Source organism: Topomyia yanbarensis, chromosome 2, assembly GCF_030247195.1.
Source record: "Topomyia yanbarensis strain Yona2022 chromosome 2, ASM3024719v1, whole genome shotgun sequence".
Classification (NCBI taxonomy): Eukaryota; Metazoa; Arthropoda; class Insecta; order Diptera; family Culicidae; genus Topomyia; species Topomyia yanbarensis.
Window position 1 is genome coordinate 21769194 of NC_080671.1, and position 13688 is coordinate 21782881.

General features: G+C 37.5%; 1 protein-coding gene across 3 annotated transcripts in view; it reads right to left on the minus strand.

Moving 5' to 3' along the window:
* The window catches only part of LOC131684118 (protein phosphatase 1 regulatory subunit 14B), a 214532-nt gene that overhangs the window by 98714 nt on the left and 102130 nt on the right, over positions 1-13688 (minus strand). For all 3 annotated transcript variants that reach the window (XM_058966688.1, XM_058966687.1, XM_058966689.1), the window contains exon 2: positions 3191-3784. The gene's annotated coding sequence lies outside the window, so the exon portion shown is untranslated. The remainder of the gene's footprint in view (positions 1-3190; positions 3785-13688) is intronic.

The window sequence follows — 13688 nt, forward strand, 5'->3', positions numbered from 1 at the left end:
CCTCTCGATCTAGTGTGCATTGTCTCGAGAACAAAGGAAACATCGGATTATTCTTGTCATCATGAGTAAAGTTGACGAAAAAGCTCTACTCCGACCCAACGCTGCGGTCGTTGACTTTAAATTTTGTTTTAAACGACCGAGTTTTAGTGAAGTGGAATACCTTCTGAAGGTAAAAATGCAACTTAGACTTACGGAAGTGTTGTACCTTCAGTATCATCATTCGCAGTGCAGTGTTAATATCATTCAACACGTCAGCACAAGCCGAGCGTTTCGTTTTGAAGAACAACTTAAAACACGTGGTTGAAAATGACAACGTTGGAATCAAGATTCCCGTATATATTGAGAATGATTATATAGATGTAAGGTTATATGACCTATCACCTCGTACCCCTCCTGAGCCAATTGCAAAATGCATGTCGCAATACGGAGTAGTAGAATCCGTTACACCTGATACTTGGATACTTCTTGCCGGGTACTCCTAACGGCGTTTTTGTAGTGAGGATGCGGGTTGAAAGGCCTATACCTTCCTACTTGACAAGAAAACTCAAAACTCACGGAACTACAATTATGCAAACTACGCTATGTACCCATGAGAGGCAAACTCCTACGTGCCAGTATTGTAATCAGATCAGACAGACAGACAGACAGCTCATCATGGACAACCTTGCGCGGAAGATGCCGAGGAAGACGCATCTCAACCGATTGCCAACTCATCTACGGGAAACCAACCCAAAACAGAGTTTACAATACCCATGCCTGAACCACAAACGGTGGCCAAATTTGTGGCAGCAGTTGCACAGGCCATATTGACAACCACAAAAGAAGCATCCAGTACCGCAAAATCAACTGCAAGCAACATTGGCAAGGATAACAATAACAGTGACGGATTTACGGATTTACAACAATAAGTGCAAAAAACAGGGAAACACATCTGATCGCGGACACCAAGCCGGCTTCGACCTGGATGTGAAAAACAAAAAAGAATTAAATGACCCCCCAGATGCAGATTGCCAGCAAACCCCGCGAAAGAAGGTCTCCGCTCGCAATAAAAAGTTGCGCGCACGAGATCCAATATTATAATGTTATTTGTTTATATTTTTTGCATTTGTAAACATATAAAAGATCCACGACTCCGTTAAGCTACCGCTATGAGCCGTGTCAAATAAACGAATTATAAAAAAAGTTTTATCAATAATCCATCGGCGACAAGATTCCATATAAATCAACCTTAAGGACGTCCGCAGACATACAGCTTCCTTATATCTACCTGTCTTAACGATTAGCACAGATATCGGTTGCTAAGCATTGCGTGTATCCAGTTCATGATATATAAAGATACCCCATTAACTCGTGCTGCTTCCTAAATGGACTCGAAAGACACGTTGCCAAAGCATCTTCAATGTCAAGAAAAACTCCTAAGCCTGCTTGCTTTTGCGAAAAAAGCCTTTTTAGTGCTGATATGCATGTTGCATTGCATGTGTGCTCGCCCAAGCTAACATCCCGAATGTAGTAGTCGATTAATCAATCCACTGATTTGATAAGGAAGTTGGGTAGACTGCTCGGGCTCAAGCTCTTAGGTAACTCGGCCGCCTTTGGGAATCAATTTTACAATCATTCCCCGCCACGCTAATGGGATGTATTATGTTGCAAGACAACAAGTAAGAACATTTTTCAAAATATACTTACTATGTTCATATCCTCTTCGAAGTAGACTTGGAATGATTCCATCTTTTCCCGGAGGCTTCTACGGAGTAAAACGCCTATTCGACCGATTCGGTTGTCACAATTCTACGAGCAGATGCCCAGAAATCAGGACTACCTACAAAGAACTCAGAGAATGTCGTATGTGATGACTCCGTATAGCCTGGAAAGTGTGTGTGTGTCACAAAGACAGTTCTATGCTTCATCTTCATCAGACGAGTATTCACCATTAGCAGTTCTGATTGAACTGACATGCAAGTCTTTCGAAAGTTACTTATTTAATCTACTAGTCTCGTTCAGACTTGAGACATTTGTGCAGAGGCTTCGCTAAAAAGATCGAAGGGCATTTCTGTGTGTTTTTCGAGCTAACTTAAATGCCTCCAACCCGTGCTCTTCTACATATCTTTATAAAATCGGTATTCCACCAAGGCGTTCCTCTAGAAGCACACATAACTCGAAGCGGACAAGCCTCTTGGTATGCTGCTACTACGAGTGAGTTTGTTGTATCCATGATCTCATCCATGTCACTTGGAGATTCAATCGTCAGAAGATTCCCCTGAAACCTTGTCACCAAGCCCTCTTCGTAGAGGACTTGGTGACGTTCTCAGTTCGTTGATTTGGGATTACGATATGTAACGATATCTAGCGAGATATTTGAATGATCAAAGGCGATATACTTACAATGTCAAAATCGAAAATGCCATTAATTATTTCCACGAGGATTATTCTATACCCAATCAAAAAATATAATGGAAAATATAATTCCCTAAAACAAATTCTAAATCCATTAAGCCAAATGAATGTTTTATGCAACGAGCTCAGAATTTATGTACCTACAGTTAAATGAATATATAAACAGTACAGACGACCGCACACAGCCGTAATTGGTTTATTGCCAAAAATATACGACTAGTTCGAGGAAATTACCTCATCGCAGTGGAATTAGTTTAATTTTTTGCTTAACTGATTCGACCGTTTTAAGCTACAACTACTGAAACGGTACTGAACATGTTCCTGCGAGTGACACAAAGATTGGAATGTTATGCAGCATTTGAATCGAATCGTTTTGCTTCGATAAATTCCTATACAAAAATTTAGAAAAATGTGATCAACTAGTAAACGGAGTGCGGAAATAATTGCCGAGAGGTAAAGCGACAAACAAGATGCTTCTTCACTGACGAAGTTCCTGATTCCTGATTTGAAAAACCTGCTAAACCATGGACTTCTGTTTGACTTCTATGCATTCGTAAATAAACACATGGAATAAAGGATCAATATACCAGACAGAGCAAATTTAATGACGTTTTCGCTTGTCACCGAAACTGAATCAGGTTCCAATACCAACTGCCGTCAGAGCATACAGTTTGATAGCAGATGTTCTTAGAACCACCGTTTCCCCTTAAGCAAAAATTACATCATAATTTACAACATCACTCACACTCCACTGATATTATACTCTAGTCTTACTTATAGAAATCAACCTACTCACCTTCACCAAAAATCAACCTTCCGATGGGTACTGCTTACTTTCGGCTAGCCGAGCTGTGCCTTTGCCACCGGTAAATCGATAATCACCCGGCACAAAACGCACACGTGTCGATAACGATGGCTCCGAATGAATCGTAAAGTTTAATTAAAAACTTTTTCCAATTTTCACACTTGACTGGCTAGTTAGTCCGAAACACGGAATAGCACTTGCTGACACTCCTGTGCTGAGAGACTAGCCCAGCTGACGGTTTTCAAATTTGATTCAATTCACACGAACAAAACTAAATAATTCCGATTGCTGGGATCACCCGTGATCACACAAACACACAGACACGCACGTTTTGCAACGACTAAATTTACTGCGGCGTGAAGTGAAAATTGTGCTAGCCACGTGTAGGTGGTACAACTTTTCCGTTTACTTTCTTGTTTAACAGAACGCTTCCGATGGGGATGACACTTTTAGATTAATATACACTCACTTTTTTCTTCAACCACGCAAGTAAGTCGACAAAACTTCTTCTCTGCACAAGCCGGGGGAGGTTGGCTTCGATCCGGGCTCTGGGCACGATCCGAGGGCGTTTGTTTGTTAAATGTTCTGTAAGTAAATGAAAACAGTAGGTATATAAGTTTTTATTCTGATGGAAAAGAAAGTTCATTAAAGCTATAATTCATTTCTTTTTATATGACATTGGACAGTGTTTTAGAAGCATTCCCATAGCAATTAGTGTGATGTTTCTCTTAAAGTTAATACTGTACATTAATTGAGATAAATGATGGTTTGTGAGGGTAAAAAATTGAATTAGGAGGGTAGTGAAAGTATTTTTTGCAGATACTCTTAAATTGGAAATGTCAGTGATATGAAAATTTTCGATATTCTACATTGAAGTCATTAACAAACACGAGATCAAAGCATGTAGATTGTGAAGGATCAGAGATAAACGACGACAAATTTCATGTTGAAATATCGATTTTATCGTTTTGTATGCTACTTTCCAACCATCTAAAATAAAAATAATGGCCTCTGCTAGTAGCATGGAACGACACAAGGTAATTAAATCACAATCCACCAGCCGTGCCGTCCTTCTCGGTGTTGTACACTCCTGTGAGAAGATGTTCCGTTCGCTTCAAAAGCTCAATACGAATGACAAAATAAAAGCAAATCTGTAGCGGACCCTTATTTAAAACTTTTCTTCATTTTAGTGAACGGTTGGTGCATCATATTGACGGCTCTGATCGATATAGGCTAGAGTTGCTCTCTTTTTCCGAGCAGTTTACCAAGTATTGTGTTATATTCCCTAGTCAAACGCGAGATTCCTAAGACAGCAAATCGAAACACGAAAGTCTTGACATTACTTGATAAGCTTCTTTAAGTCTGGACACAATCACCTGATTCGGTGCACAATTGTTTCAATTCGTATACCACCGAAATTCATCTATTTTAGAATTCATTTCAGATCGCCAATTTAAATCATGCACGATTTTTGTTATAGAACAGAAATAAAAATGGTTAAATTCATCGGAAATTTAATTCAGCCATCAAATGGCACAAGGTATTTCCTGCACATATATTGCCAAAACGACTATTATGAGGACTTTAATCGTGCAACCAGTAGCAACATTGTAGTCGCTTCGCATGATTGAACAGCAGAAAAGTAGCAAAAAGTAAAGCGAGCATTTCAAAATTAATTCAACAAACGATAAATCAATCATAAATTCTCGGCAACCAGCTGCCCAGAACGATAAACACATGATAACACTTCTGAGAGCGGCATAAATCGCATCACTTATCAAGGTAAATCCAGATTTGTGTAACTCTTTAGCCCACCCTATAAACAAAAAATCTTTCCCGTAGCAAACGTGCAGATGCAGAGAGTCTTCATAATGACGTTTGTTAGACTACTATTCCTCTCTTTCCCCAATGACTGACTGCTAGGACGTGACCAGCGCAGTTATTGACATTTCGAAGTATAGAACTCTCGAAACGTACACATTGAGGATGGATAGCTACTCCCAAGCCCCATTCGTCGATTTTCTGTGCAATTTCGCTTGTTCTGGTCAAGCATGGAGTAGCCACTATAAATTGTATGGTCATTAGTCTCATACTCATGCTCAAAATGCGATGTTTCTGAATTTTACCTGTAACGAATCTATTTCTATTTTGTTTGCGGGATTTTTTTTAACGTTTAACAAGGTACATTTAATAAAAAATGATTGAAGAATAATAGATATATGCACGATAAAATGATAAAATTTGATATGAATGGCAAGAAGCCTTAGAACCCCAACTTCTCGTATTCCAACAAAGGTAGCAAAGGTTACGTTTGATTTGTGAGATTTTTTCGGATTATAAAAACTGTAAAATATGTATTTTTTGAAGCATATAGCAGAATGGATATTAAGAATAGGGGATTTTTGGGAGAAAATATCTGTATATTTCAAGAGTATTTCCATTTAAATGCTAAGAAGCTCATGCTATAAAGAATGAAAATATTGGTTAGGATCAAAATTTAGTTTTAAGGTATGATTTTTGTAAACTATTAGTTTTTTATTTTTAATTTAATAATTTTCTCTGGTATTTTAAAGGTAAATCTAATTTTCATTTTAACATACGTGTAAGCACCGAGCCCGTTATCTGTGAGCAACAAGCAAACAAAAACAGGAAAACTAATCTGTTAACTTTTATTTCTGATTTGAACATAGGATTCGGTGTCGTAAGCCGAGGAAGGTTGAGACATCAGGATTAATTTGGAGAGAAACTATTCATGTAAGCTGAATTCATTTGTATACCACTATAAATAGATATAACAGGAATAATAATTACAGTTTTAAGCTGCGCGAATACGGCTGCTATAAAAAAGGTATGTGATTAATCTGAACAATACGGTTAACCTATTATATCCTAGAGCATGAAATTTCATACGCAAAACCATCCATCGTTTAATACGCATTAACTATAGAATTTCGACATCTAACTGCTACATTATTACACTAATTTTCGTATTTCTTTGTGAGATAAAAAAGCTGTCGATTGTTGTCACTTTATTTATATTTTTGAACCGCGTAGTTGGGGCAAATGGCGACTAAAAGTAAGCAACATATTTAATTTAGTTTTATTATTGGATTTAGTACTAATAATTCCATTATGTTACAAAACGTCACCACAAGTGTGAAATAAGTGTTGCCAATGAGAAAATCCGAAGCAATATTTGAAGGAAAGAAAAATGTGTCGTTTTTATTTGAGCTTACGAAATTTTATACATTAGATATTTTCATTTTCAAAACCATTTTAAATTGTAATTTTGTGTTTCCCATAATCTTTGATACATTTTATGGGGGAATTCAATATATCTTCAATTGACTCTTTAGCCCATTTGTCTTCCGACCTTTTGTCCCTTCAACCTTTGCTATATACACCAAACTTTTCACTGAAAAATCGCAACAGGTCGTAAAGTGGGGCACTGTATCCAAATATCTTCAAATATAAGTATTCTTCAGTATTATTAGTATTCACCGAAAAATGTTGGACTAATATTCCTGCATCTTTCTTCCGCGATCTGAGTTCGGGTCTGACGGTAATGATCAAAGTTCAATTTATGCTGGTCCTGATCATCAGGACCGGCTTAACACTTTTAGCCCGAGTGGGTAGTAAGATAAGCATAGGATGGAGATCTATGTATTACTAGAAAATTATCATTTTCGCAATCTCCACACTTTCAAATTTCCGGATAATAGCTGGTGGCTATGTAGAAACACCCTTTGTTAACAGGCTGTATGACCGACGGCCAAATATAAGACATATTCCTTTTTACGAAGAAGTATCTTGTCTGCGTACCTGCCCAGAAAGTAGAGATTGATGGTGTACTCTCCGACAAGGGCTTTTATTGTGAAGATCCCCTGAAGTACGGGGTTGGCTCCTTCAAGAACGCCTTTCTTCAAACTGGATTGAAAGCAATTGTATTCAGAAAATGTCGAGAAGTATAGGAAAACAACTTATTTTCCATCAGCCTCTTTTCGTGTCTTTCGCCGGATCTGCTATTCCAAGCGTTGTTCTTTTGAACTGGGTTTGTCTACCTGATTGCATTTTAGTGATGCGGGGCATGAGCTGTCATCGCTGCAAACAATTGAAACATACAGCTACGTATTGTAGAAACAAGGCACGGTGTGAAAAATGCACAAAGAATCATGAAAATTATTCTTGCAACAGGGATGCTGAAAAGTTTTCCTACTGTGGAAAAACTTTGCATGATCCCTCGACATGTCCCGCGTATAAATTACATTCGAGTAGCTATTTCGACTCCCCCCCGGTACTTTTAAGTAGGTACCATACTCCCTGCTGAATGAGCTGAATATGGTATTAAATCCAATTGATACATATGGTTATCCGATAAATTTCTGATATTTAGAATTTATAATCCACAAGCATAACACATAATTTGTTCATGATTTTTTATATACTCCTTGACATTCATGACATCAAGTTTACAGGTCAACCTAGAAGGTCTTTGAGTACAAGTAAAGCCACTGCCACTAGCCGGATCTACAAACGCAGGAACTGCAAAGAACTCCGGTTAAGCAATATTCGCGATAACCCCAGCAATCTGGATATATTTGAAACGGGCTTGAAGAGTAGGAGATAGGAATTGATGTATGATTATGTCATTTTAAAATACAAGTTGGTGAATTTCGGTTGAGCCAAAATATCGGAGATTTTAAAACTGCACCAGATATAAATTTCTGACATAAAATCTAACACTCCATTCCATAAATCGTTAGACATAAACTCCAGAAAGTTGATTCGTACAAAGAGATTTCGCTTTGTCGGATTTACTTCGTTATAAAACTTGCTGAAATGTTTTATGAGTATTGTTAGGACAATAGAGAATTATGTCCAACCGCAAGTCGCTATGTTGGATTTTGAAATGGCTTCAGAAATCGATTTCCGTAATCTACTTGTCAACACTTTTATTAGTAATAGTTAGCTAAGAATTTGTACCGAATTTTATATAACACCATACTGTACTGTACGCACTCACACTTCTTTTACGAAGTTGGCCATCAGTGATCTAGATCGCCAAATCGTAGTAATTTGATGTCCATTTCAGTAAATTTTTAACCTCTGAGATATTGCGATTCTAACGGTTAACATGGGAAATTCCTGTGTAATCATACTAAGCAACCTATTACTCCGGAACCAAAAGTCAAATCTGAGTCAAATTCAATAGTAGTTGTTGGGAGTGTCATCAAGAACAGTCATATGCGGCCAATGTGGTCAAAACTACTTCGATTGATCATTAGTGATCAAGACCGGCTAACCCAAGTAATGTTGCATACATTTTAATATGTATTGCATCATTTGACCATCATGGTGGTACCAGTTTATATGGGAAATTGCTATGTGACCACACTGTTCAACCCGTAACTCCGGAACCGGGAGTTCGATCAATAAAAAATCAATAGCAGCCGATGAGAAGGTTGTACCTTTCATTAACTTTGTGCAATCTTTGAGAAACAGAGGTGACATTATTTGCCACATACACGCATACATACACACACAAACATTTTCCGATCTCGTCGAACTGAGTCAAATGCTTTATGAGACTCGGCCCTTCGGGCTGCGGTTTACGAGTCGATCCTTGAAGCGATTGCATAACCTTTCTATACAAGAAAAACAAAGTGTATATTAAATGCCATAACTTTTGAAGTAGCCCTCCGAAAATTACAGTTTATACTTTTTTATTAACACAACAACAACGAAAAGTTTTCCGATTCTCAAAAAATACGGAAAGTTAGAGTTCTGGAACATTTTGTTCCGAAAATCTCCTATTCCAAATAACTATTCTCCTCTATGCTGCAAATGATACATATTTTACTCACACCAAAAATATCTGAATTTTATCGTTGACGTAATTGCAAACATGACACAATTCAACAAACCGTAATTTAGATCCTAGGTCAAGTACTAGGATTCATGAACTAGTTCATGAGTACTATTTCATGATTTCGTGAACTATTTCAAGACCACTAATGGCATGTCGGGACTATTATACTAGGAATTATGAACCGGTTCACGATTACAGGAATAATATTTGATGGTTTTGTGAACTATATCTCGAGCACGGATATTAGATCGTGACTAATTTATTAAAAATGATGAAACAGTTCATGAGGATTCATGAATAAAATTTATTCGTGAATTAGTTCACGAGAAAGTATCCAGGCTGTTTCGAGTTTGCGACCTAATTATCCTAACCTTATGAATAACATCATAAGTCAACCTTTGGTTTTATGAATAATGTTCTTTAAGTTGTAAAAATCGATTTGGTGATAAAATGGCGGAAAACATAACTTAAGCATAGCATAGCAAAAACAACCGCACTCATCATGGGTGGCTGATACAGTGAAATCTGTTTATACAATAGTATAGTTCACTGCACACCTGGCCATGTCCTTACGATCGCCAAAGGGAAGGAAATGTTAGTTGAATACCTACTTAAGGAGATGCGGGAAACCCACGCAATCTTCATAGGCATTACGGATGTTAGAATTGGTTAGTAGGGAAGGAAAATGGGATTAGGTTTGGAGTGATTTATATAATATTCAAGTAAATGGATAATAAAAATTAATTATAAATTAGATTGATCTCACCAAATTTACTTGGCTGATCTGTAACAGATGCAGGCTTCAGGAACCATCGTTATGCTACTTTTTCCGAGCATTCCGCTTAGATGGGATACCGCAACAATAAAGTCTCAGATGAAGTTGACGAAGAAAGCATCGATGATGATCCGGGTTTTGGTTTTGACTGCAAACCGCTAACGGACCAATACCGATGCTGACGTTTTCACTAAGCTGAGTATACTGTTATGGAGACAGCTAAACACAACAGATTCGAATGTGCAAGAGTACAGCACAGTTTTCAAATTTCCTCAGCGCGAGAAAAAAGCCGAGAAATGCAGCACCAAGAACATTTTTTTTGCGAGAAAACACGTCCACCTTAGGTCAAAGCCTTCTTCTTAGTATAGGAAGGCACTTATATCAAATTCACTTATGTATTATGCAACTTATCACAAAAGCGGATTTCTGCTTTTAGCAAAATAGTTAAGGTTGGACAGAGAAAGGGTAAAATTCGCAAACGAAAAAAGCAGTTTTTTTTCCACACCGTATGTCAGATCTTCATAAAAATCAATCAGCAGTACTGTAACAACATTCTACATACGCTGATTGATTTTTATGAAGATCTGACATACGGTGTGGAAAAAAACTCCTTTTTTCGTTTGCAAATTTTGCGCATTCTCTGTCCAACCTTAATTTAATTCAATTCACCACACGACCGCTAGTGCAGTGCTACGCCACCCGGCAACAAAATAATGATACGATAAATTTATTCATCTTCAGACGCAGACGTATTCTCGAATTCACGAGATATTGCATGTCGCAATATTAAAACATTTATGTATTCTATTCACATGGTGACAATTAAATATTTTTTTTCCACTCGGAAAGTTTTCACACGCGAAGCAAAGAAAAAAAATCACCCGTCATCGTCGCTTCATAAAATGGCGGAAAACATAACTTAAGTTCACAAAACAAAAATAAATATTTCCAAACAAAAGCGTTACGCGGGCGTTACTGAAGGGAAATTGAACATAACTATAAAAGCCGTGATTTTTGTTCATGGTCCCGTTTTCGTAACGTAAAAACGTGGTTGTTCCGGAATTCATGGCACTTCATTCACGATTTTGGGAACAATTTTTTTCTGTGTACACTTTGTTTCTATATAGGTTTTTTGTGTTAATATTCCAAAACATCAAATTTAATATTTCCTTTGTTATTAAAAAGAAATCTCAGCACCTCAATAAATTTTCAATTTACTTTTTGAGGTCATGACATTTTTTTCTGATTCCGATTTTCTTCTCTTGACCGTTAAACGGCCAAAACGAAAACAAACTGTGTAAGCATTGCCTGCTACACCACAACATGGAGTTTACACAGGGCCATCGAGGGCCACGCCGGGCCACGGGATTTGAAGTACCGACGGGCCCTACCATATATGACTTCTTATTTCAATATCGTTTAGAGAAACTATACGGATGCAACCGTTTCAATTAAACTATTTTTTATGAAAATTTTTCATTTGACGCGAGTCGTCAGTATTTTAAACATGTAACAATAGATGGAAAAAAATAAAAATTAATAAAGGAATATTTGTGGCTGGCCATTAGAATGACTTGCGTCCGACTTGTCATTGCAATTGGAAACCTTTTTTGCGACGTTGCCATACAGTCCATATCGCCATCGTTCATGCTCCCTTGACGCACGTTAATGCTACCATTGTTAATGCTGCCCAGAATCGGAGCTTAGAAAAATTGACATCCCTTCCCTTCCCGCCGCGATGAAACGAATGTTTGGTTTGTTTCCCTCGTCCTTCGCTTTTTACGTACAACGCATTCATGTTCGGATATGTTCGTTTCAGGAGTAAACTGAATCTTATTTCTATGCTAGCTCTGAGAGGGATTATCAAGCAAAAGTGCACCAGATATAGATTACGCAGTTCAGTTATGCTCGAAAATGTAAAAGAACTTCTGCCTTCAAACTGTTCACATAGTAACAAAAGAATGCTTTCGTTGGTGAATGAATTTATATTTCCTCTGCACTCAACCATTCGATTCTGCATAAGATTTCAGTCAGTTTGGAAGTGAATGAATGAGGGAATCGTTGAAACTGAATATTGATTTCAGCAAATTAATCAGAAATAGGCTACTAAATGTGAAATTTCGCACCACTGATGCTGCCTTGTTTCTTGTTGTTGGTACATGTTGTTGATTTTGAGGTACTGGATGCAGCTATTGCAATTGTCACTATGACCTGAACGAATTTTCTTAATCGGTTTCGGAATCAGTTGTTACATTTGCGCTGACATTTAGAGAGAAAACATTCCGAATACGATGACTGGGATCCAACAGCGAAGTCTGCTGTTAGAAAGACTGAGACAGAGAGTTGTGAGAGAAAGAGTTTCAACTTTTGGTGGAAACTGATGGATAGAATAAGTATCTAGTTAAATTCCCACATTTTTCTGCATCAAATGTGTACACTGCAACCTCCATTTACGAACCAAGCCAAGAGTTCGAAATTGAATTAGTTCGTTTTTTGGGATTTAGATCGTAAAAAAGTTCGCTTCACATTCTTATTAAAATTCGTTGGTTGAGCAACATTATCGATAACCCTAATAATATTGGGTATTTCCAGAACGGGCTTGACAAGTACATGATGAAAATGGATATTTGGAACCTTTTGGAAATCCAGGATGGAGACTTCCGATTGAACAATAATTTCGATAACCCTAACAATTTGGGAATTTTTGAAACGGGCTTGACGAGTAGATGATAGAAATGCCATAATAAATATCTTATGTTCCAAGAGCCTAACGACCTGTTCAGGATATCATCCAAACATTATGTAGAATCGTTGGACTGTATGGATTAAAGTTCGGGTACAATTTTTTTCTATTAGGGCGGTAGCTTGGAGCTATTTCGAACAATATCTGTATAAACTATGAGGGTATTTTTAACCGGACTTGACGAGTAGATGAGGATACCCTTTTGAAGGCCAAAATAGTCTGGTTGAGAAAGGTTTCCTTTAACCATATCATTCGCATCACAAATCACTATACCTATATCTATTATATGACTATCTTATTTCGAAAACGTCAATATTTTAGGTTATAATGATGTCTTAACTGGAATTCGCCATCTTGGTTTTCAAAATGGCTTCATACATTGATTTTCCTCATCTACTCGTTAACCCCATTCCGAAAATATCCAACTTTTATTAGTAACAGTTAGCTAAGACTATGATAAATTTATACCACTTCATACTGCACACTTTGAAAAACACTTGCGATAAATAAAACCACAATGGTTCAATTGCACTGTTAAATAAATTTAATTGGGTTACGTTCACGTACTTCAGAAAACCATTGGAACGATTGGAACGAAGTTGATTGTAATATATTTGCAGTGTCAACAGAAACAATAAACTTCAACAATTAAATTAAAATAAATTTAATTCAGTTAAAAATTCGGGCCCCCAAAACAGACCCGGGCCCCAGGGTAGTTTCCCCCCCTGACCCCCCCCCCCTCTCGTTGGTCCCTGCGAGACTGATACATCCAAGTTTGAATGAGTGTAGCACCGACTACACCGGTGTAGTGCACTGTCAAGAACGAAAATGCCATTAGTTTTTAATACGATGCCTATTAGACTTTGCTCGGGAGGAAATACCGTAAGATGTGTTTTATTGTGGATTTTGTTCATACACCCAGGTTTTGTTTTACACGTTTTTTTGCGCGGTTTTTTGCGAGGTTTTTTTTACGCGGATTTTCCAATTAACGCGGTTTTTTTACGCGGATTTTCCAATTAACGCGGTTTTTTTTACGCGAATTTTTCAATTAACGCGGTTTTTGCAAAAAATTTCTAACTACTTTTGAATGTAAAAGACTTAC